Source organism: Egretta garzetta, unplaced genomic scaffold (assembly GCF_000687185.1).
Source record: "Egretta garzetta isolate BGI_Z169 unplaced genomic scaffold, ASM68718v1 scaffold273, whole genome shotgun sequence".
Lineage (NCBI taxonomy): Eukaryota > Metazoa > Chordata > Aves > Pelecaniformes > Ardeidae > Egretta > Egretta garzetta.
In genome coordinates, this window is record NW_009259236.1 from 286,103 (window position 1) to 294,843 (window position 8,741).

Here is an 8,741-nt window from a genome sequence, read left to right on the forward strand (position 1 = left end):
TGAACCGCTGTGAGTTGTGAGAAGCATGTAACGTAAGGTAGCTCAAGGTACACATGGATACAGATAGACACTTTGCTAGTAAACTGTAAAATTATTGAGCTAAAACCAGTTTCCAGCTACTGTGTCTTAGTTATTTAACTGCAAATATACCTACTCAGTTGCTGAAAACGCACAAAAGGATAATTTGATAGCAGCTCATTAAACTGGCACTTAAATCCACATTTTACATCACATCATTAATAACTGCAAAGAGACACCAAATAAAACCATTCACAATAGCTGTTACGACTGAAGAATAAAACCCAACTGTAAACTATTTTACCATAGCTATAAAAAATGCAGAAAGGTTAAGTGACTTCTTGTTGCCTGTGGCCCTGAAATTTCCATTTTTTCCCCCTCCATCTTCCTAGCTGATGACATAAGCCACAATAAGAGCAAGCCAGGAGATATTTCCTGTAGAAGCCAGCCCATTCAAAAGAACCTATGATGATTAGGCAGCCAGTTCTATGGATGCGAAATGGAAGAAATAATTCACTTACAGCCTCTTGAAGATTATGTCAGAAGAATAGAAAGTATGGAAAAGGACTTCCAAAATGGAGCAGTCTCCTAATTCTTAACCTAAATTGGCTGCCATTATGAAGTTATTTATCCAAGGCTAGCACACAACACCGTATACCTTGCTTCATCTGAAAGTTAGTTTAAATTCCATTTCAATTTTTATCTGATATTATGTAGGTAGTTTACGATTACCTCTTTTTCCCCTGGAATTCTTCTGTTCAATGAAAAGACTCACGACTTTCAGTTATTACTGTTGCTATTCTGCTTTTGTTAAATGGTTTCCAGGCACTGCCTATACAGGCAGTAACGAGTGCTTATAGCAAGTTATGAAGTATAGATTAAACTGGAAGACTTGTGCTGATTTTTTGTGTGTATGAATGCTGATATTTGTGTAATACACTACTTATATCTGACACAGTATTTTTACATTATTTATATGTAGTGTAATGTAACTAGCATTTTATTCCATTCTCAAGTTGGATATCATCAAGCTATTAAGAACTGCAACTCTGAACACAAACATCAAATTTGTACCAATACTACTGTATTTTATGTACATATTACCTTGCTAACAAATAGATTTACTTGATACAATTTATGTAAGAGGGCCAGTGAGGAGTCAGCATGCACATACATCTTTCTATCACCAACACCATCCTCATTTTTTCATTTAAATAGTGATCAGTCTAAAGGTTGGCATATATGCTTTTCAGGGAAAAATGACTATTTCTCCACATAAATTTAAACAATGGTGTCGATCATATGTCTAATAGAATATTTTGCATTTATATCTGACTGGTTCGTGTAGCATTCAGAACCCTGTCATAGTAAAACGGCATATTGCATAGTTCACACGACTTGTGCAGAAATATGAATAGCTGTTCCTTTTTGCGTAATAAAACCCATACACTATGGATAACTACCTAAATTTGAGAACAGAGGTCCAGCAACACCTTTCTGAAATAAAAGTCAAAAGCAGTATCATTTTTTCCTCTATTTCTTATTCTAAAATTTAGTTGAGCTGCCTGAATTTTGAATACTGAAATGTGTATATGCACTTTTGATCTCTTTCACACTTCTTCAGCATCTTGAATATCGCATCATTCAGGCAAAAAATACACTTCTGTCTGAATTTAAAGACATTACTATGCATATGATCTGGGGGGTTTGGTGGGGAGTTCTTTGGTTTTTGTTTTTTTAACAATTCATTGATATGGATCTTCACCTATCTTTTTTTCAATCAGAAATTCAATTTTTATTGAAGGTATTCACATAACGCTTCTCATACTCAGAGATCCCACTCTTTCTATCATTAGATCAGATGAAGTATTTGATTGACCAAATTGGTCATGCAAAACTCTTCATCCTCAACGGCTTAAAAGCCAAATACAGAATGGGCTCTATGAATAAACAAACCAGAAATAATAATAATAAAAAAAAATCCTATTTCCTTACTTCCCAGATTTCAATTTGTAACAGACAGTATAAAAATAAGGTCAAACGAATTTTGGGGGGGAGAAAAAAAAAAAAATTACCAAAAAGAAAGTCATTCCAGTAATAAGGGCTTCTACTTTTAATTTGTAACTTCACGTTTTTCATCAACATCTAGGCAATCTTCCAGAGAATTCTACCACATAAAGTTTCACTTGAAATGCTTAGGCAAGCCACTATGATAACTTCAGATAATTAAACCTGTCGGATACTAAACAGCTGGACACATTCTGGTCACCTTTGTCAAACAGAATCACACACTTCATGTCCAGCTTTACCACAACCATTTCCAGGAGACTGATCAAGTGAAAAAAAAAAAAAAAAAAAAAAAAAAAAAAAAGACATCTGCAAAACCTTGTAAACAGAAAAACAAATTACAGCTGAGATAGAAGCTAAACTCATTAATTTAATGTACTGAAGCTGGGGTTATGACTCCATTCCAAAATTCTGACAGACACAGCAAGTGAAACTGCAGGCCCAGTAGCAAGCATTTTAAACAAAGCTGGTTAGATATTACCAAAGAACAGCAACCACAGCGCGGACATTAAAGACCAGAGGGAGGAGACCTCTTAACCTCACCTCAGTCATATGCAAAGATTTAGAACAAAGGTTTTTGAAAAATAAGGATAAATAAAAAAAATGTTGAAATAATGGGAAACTATTTCACTGGACAACATAAATGTACCAAACCATTTACATCACATTCACCTAAAAAACCCTATTATCTACAGAAGGAAGTCTAGGCGTTCTCAGGATCTGGGCTTCAGTTATGTCCTTACTATAGTGTCACAATGGGAAATCGGTAAATAAGCCATTAAAACAGAATGGGATTTGGGCACTGAATAAGCAACAGCAATGAGCAATGTTGAGAGGTGCTGGGATTACTAGGAAGAATTCTTAAGGATCAGAATGGGTGCATTTTATGGCACTATCACAAATTTAAGGTGTAATAATTGCATGAATTTAGACACTATCAATTCACAGAAGCAGCAGAAAAACATGCAGAATGAACTGGATTATCTCGGCCACTGAAAAAAACGGATCAAAACTCCACAGTTACTAAAGATACTGTGCATTTCTATAAAGTGGAAGCTCATCAGTTGATAACGACTGAGAAGAATGAGTAGGAGCACTGCTTCATCAGACAAAGTCTATGAGCCATTAATGCCTTTCTCATGGATGCAGCACAAGTGTCATTTTACTCCATACCAAGTGAGGTGCTGCCAATAAAGTAGGATTAAGATTATTTAGCCAGGCACTGGTGAAATCTCACCTAGAATATCCCACTTTTTTTTTAATAATTCATGTTCAAGAGAAATGAACTCCTTGTGGAAAAGGTACAGAGATGAATTATTAGAATGAGAGCAGAATAGATGAGGCTGCCTTAATTAGTCTTGCAAAAGGGCGGATTATTATCTATAAATACAATTCAAAAAGAGAATTCCAGGAAGGGAGATGAGCTGCTTACATTAAAGAATGTATCACCCAAAAAACAAGTTAATATCAACTGGCCTTTGATAAAAGTAGGCTATGAATTAGAAGATGCCTAGTCATTAAAATTATAACAATTTTCCAATAACACTGTGAACAAACCCCAAACTGTTGAAGATTAATCCTCATATATTTTTGAAAGGAATTATAAAGTATGGTGTTTACCACTACTTGGCAACAGCTGAAAACATCAGTGTGTTATCAACATTCTTCTGGTACTAAATCCAAAACACAGCACTATGCTAGCTACTGTGAAGAAAATTAACTCTATCCCAGCCAAAACCAGGACAATTATAAAGTATGGTGTTTACAATTTAAAAGTAGTGATTTTGATGGCCAAGGTGATAAATTCCAGCCTTTTGCTCACAGGAAGTTAATCACATCCAAAGATGTAACACCATTCCATCATCAAAGAATGCAAAGCAAGTGAAAGACAAAACCTTCTTTCTTTTTTACAGTTCATTTCTTTGTATGAAACTGATTAGGATGGCCAAGTCAAGAAATGCTGCAAATTTGAGCAATAACCATTTTATCATTCAAAACAGAATAATTAAAATAGCATTTTGAGATACAAGTTGTTTCTAAAAAAATGTTTGGAAATTTTATTTTTTTTTAATATGCAGTAATAAATCTACTAAAAAAATCCAAGGAAAAGTACATACATTAGCTTGATCTGTCCTTACCACAATACCACCTTCAAACAGATTAGGTTAAAGGAACAAAATATCCAAGAAGCACCTCAGTGTGCCATCTTCATTTCGTTGCAGTGACAAACTCTAAAATTTTTCGAGCACCCATGAAGCTTATACTAACTTACAAGAAACAGGAAACACATGTTGCATCATAGGATTTCTTTAAACACTATTTCAAAGAAACATTTTCAATCAAAAGCAACCTATAACCTACTTTAAAAGGCATAACAAAGTTCAGCCTAAAAAACAATACAATATACTGCTAATCCAAACAAATCTGTCTTCTAAAAAACTAAAATAAAAATCGCAGAAGACTTATTCAGAAGTTCTTTAATATATAAGGAGCTTTTATAAGCCTCAGCTAAAACAAAACACCATTATTATATTCACCTTGAGACTCACATTGAGTTTCTTAGAAGGTTTATGAGGTATTGCTAACCTAAAGGGAAATAAATTTCCCTGGGGAGTAACCCAGAAAAGCTTTATGGTTCAAGTTAGTAAAATCATTCACATAATCCCCGTACCAGATTTATTGGTTCCTCAAAAGTCGTAAGTCTAGGTACAGCAAGAAAGGACAACAGGAAGCTCTTTTGTTCCTGCAACAACCACCATCCCTCTGGAGTAGAAATTAATCCCTGTGCTTTTGCATGGTAAAAATCTGTGTGCAAACTATGTTCTGGTTTTTCCAAAAGGTCTATGACTTTGATAGAAATTACTTTCCTCACTAATCAGACAGTGTCAGAGAAATTTTCAGACCACACACACATTTGATTCACATATTTTGTTAGTAAGAACTATATATCTCTGTGAAAAGCTAGGGAATCCATAAATAATTTGAACTTCTTTAGGTGTTTCTTGACCCAGACCCCATGGAAATGAAGGTCACAGTAACTAAAGAAAGCTTCATCACCAGACTTCCACATACCAAGTTAATCAAAGTTAATTAATAGAACTGGATCACTAGAGGTTTAAATTCATATGAACCAAAGGGTAAGTTGCCTCTTTCTATGCCACCTCTTTTCAGGAGGCATCTGGTAAATGCTTGAAAAAATAGCCTTCATTAGAACTAAAAGCCACGGCTGATAACATTTAGAAAGAATAAAGCAGTACAATTTGAAATGTTAAGGCAATGTATGTTTTAAAAGCAAGCAGAGAGAGAGAAAATGGGACTCTAATTTTTCTTTCCATAAAGTCAGAAGCCCTTTTTTTATAACAAATTTTCTTTCCTATTCAGATGGGTTCACATCAATGCTTCTACCACTTCCTATGTCTTCTAAGTTTGGATTCTGAGCTGCTAAAATCCCCAAAAACATTTTCATTCTTAGTTCAAACCATCATCTGGAATTTTATGGTTAAAAATGATCCTACAGCTGCAAAACTGTAGATAAATGCTACAACTGACACAGCATTCAGGAAAGTTTGCCACAAAATTCATTTAACTTCGGAAGAGAGGAAGGAAGGAGATGCAATGAGGTAAAATGAAACATGAGAATTATCCACAGCAGAAATGGTTCAGTTACAGCATATGGACCATGTTCTGCAAAGCACTGCAAGCACCAATGATCTTTCATCACGTGAGTAGACTCACTGAAATCAATGGGTTTCCAGAGTAATACCCTACATTGTTACAAGTTTACTTTATATTTGATGAAAGTGAAGCATACTTTCTCTAACAAACTAAATTTCTCACTAGTATGTGATAAAATTAGCATCTCAGAAAGGAGACATAAAAATTTGAGAATAATTCTGACCCATAATAACTGCCAGAGAAAAAAGCACTTTCTCCTGCTCAAAGCTTATCACCATGGTATGAAAGGTTTGGGGTTTTTTTTCTTGGTTTGTTTTATATATGATTAGTTATAGTCCATTTTATTAATCCTCCACAAACATTTAAAAGAGGAACAAGTTGTACATTTCAACCATAAGGCCAGCAATAAAATCCGCCACAAAAAATTTTACACTACATAGTGAATCATGTACTCTTCACCCTTTTCATTTCCCTGTTCATAATTAAACTAACCACAATAATAGGTGAGAATAATACTGGTACTACTACTCCCAACTAAATAAGCAGCATGTGAAGAAGCTAATAATTCAAAATTCCCATAGACATTAGAGTGAATGAGCATGCAGAAAACTAAACCAATATCTTTTTGTCTTCAAAAAAAAATTATCTCTTGAGGGTTAAAAAAAAAGCTATCAGAAATTAAGTTTTTCAAAAAATTGGCCTTTAATACTTAACAAATCTTACAATATTATTGTTAAACAGCATTCTAAGACCGGAGTTTTATAGTAGTTTTATGCAGTTCGATCAAATTTTTCACAGTGGAAAAAGCACATCATGGTACTCTTCCTCTTATTCCCATTCTCTTTTATCCTTGTTCAACATTGTTATAAAATTTCAACACTACTCTAAGGAAGCATAACACCTTTGAGGTTTTGAAGGGATTTCCCCAGCCCATAAATCTGCTTAAACAGTGTTTATACACATACGCATACATGCAAAAAAAAGTAAAATGGAACAATTTATTATTCCTTCCCATGCAAATACTACTTCTGTATTACACATTCTGTGATTGCTTCGATAACTGAGGGACTCAGATCAATTCTACAGAAAACAAGGAATCAAAAAAAAGTAGATTATAATTTGAATTAGTGGGCATATAAATATGCCTAAAAATGGATCAGAAGGTATACATTATGTTTATTCTATTGAAATAATATCTTAGATGTACCATGTATAAGATAAAAAACTATCTTGGTTTATTTAATTCCAGCATTTAAAGTCACCCCTAAGAAAAGCTTGCCAGTTTGCAAGGGAAATCCCAGACAGACATGGCACATTATTTACAAAATTTATTGTTAATTTTCTCTTATTTCCTCTAGTAGTAACATGCATACACTTTAGAGAGAACCCTATATACAATCATGCACTAAGTTACTATATTTCAAAAATCAGAATGAAAATATTACAGCAACATTAAAGAACCTTCAAATTAATTAAATTATTGTAGTAGGTGCTGTTCATTGTATTCTGGTTTGCTATTTATTTTAACTCTACTTATTCTTTTTTACCCTATCTACTCTGTAGTAAGAATGTAAGTTTAACACAACGATAACCACTGCATGGAATTTCTGATTTCAACCCTTACCCCCTTTAGAGTACCATGGCCATGTACCCAATGACACATAGTCAAAGCCATTATATTCCAAACATGTATGAAACATTACTGCTTAACAAGAAAGCTGATCTACATGATTTGAAGGAAAAAAGATAATGTTTTATTTATTTTGCAAAATACATACTTTACTTTCTGAAAACAGGAGTGTTCTTCGCTTTTTTTTTTTATCATAGAATCATTAAGGTTGGAAAAGATGTCCAAGATCATAAAGTCCAACCATCAGCTCAACACCACCATGCCTACTAAACCATGTCCCAAAGTGCCACATCTACACATCTTTTGAACATCTCCAGGGATGGGGACTCGACCACTTCCCTGCGCAGCCTGCTCCAATGCTTGACAACCCTTTCATTGAAAAAATTTTTTTCCTAGTATCCAATCTAAACCTCTCCTGGTGCAACTTGAGGCCATTTCCCCTCATCCTATTGCTTGTTACTTGGGAGAAGAGACCAACCCCCACCTGGTGACACCCTCCTTCCTGGCAGTTGTAGAGAGCGATAAGGTCTCCCCTCAGCCTCCTCTTCTCCAGACTAAACACCGCCAGTTCCCTCAGCCACTCCCCATCAGCCTTGTGCTCCAGACTCCTCAACAAATTTGCTCTCTTCTCTGGACACGCTCCAGTGTCTCAATGTCCTTCTTGAACTGAGAGGCCCAAAACTGAACACAGCATTCAAGGTGAAATCTCACCAACGCCAAGTACAGGGGCACAATCACCTCCCTACTCCTGCTGGCCACACTATTCCTGATACAAGCCAGGATGCAACTGGCCCTCTTGGCCACCTGGGCACACTGCTGGCTCATATTCAGCTGGCTGTTGACCAACACCCCCGGGTCCTTTTCTGCCAGGCAGCTTTCCAGCCACTCTTCCCCAAGCCTGTAGCATTGCATGGGGTTGTTGTGACCCAAGGGCAGGACCCAGCACTTGGCCTTGTTAAACGTCATGCAATTGGCCTCAGCCCATCGATCTAGCCTGTCCAGATCCCTCTGCAGAGCCTTCCTACCCCTGAACAGATTGACACTCCCACCCAGTTTGGTGTCATCTGCAAACTTACTGATGGTACACTCAATCCCCTCATCCGGGTCATCGATAAAGATAATTAATGGAACTGGCCCCAGAACTGAGCCCTGGGGAACATCACTTATGACTGGCTACCAACCGGATTTAACTCCGTTGGCCACAGCTCTCTGGGCTCAGCCATCCAGCCAGCTTTTTACCCAGTGAAGAGTACACCCATCCAAGCCATGAGCCGCCAGCTTCTCTAGGAGAATGCTATGGGAGACAGTGTCAAAGGCTTTACTAAAGTCCAGGTAGACAACATCCACAGCC

The 8,741-nt window shown here is 36.2% G+C and overlaps 1 protein-coding gene across 1 annotated transcript in view; it reads right to left on the reverse strand.

The window, feature by feature from the left end:
• Positions 1-8,741, reverse strand: part of ATRNL1 (attractin like 1) — a gene marked incomplete at both ends in the record, with an annotated part of 304,322 nt that overhangs the window by 219,517 nt on the left and 76,064 nt on the right. The window lies entirely within an intron of this gene.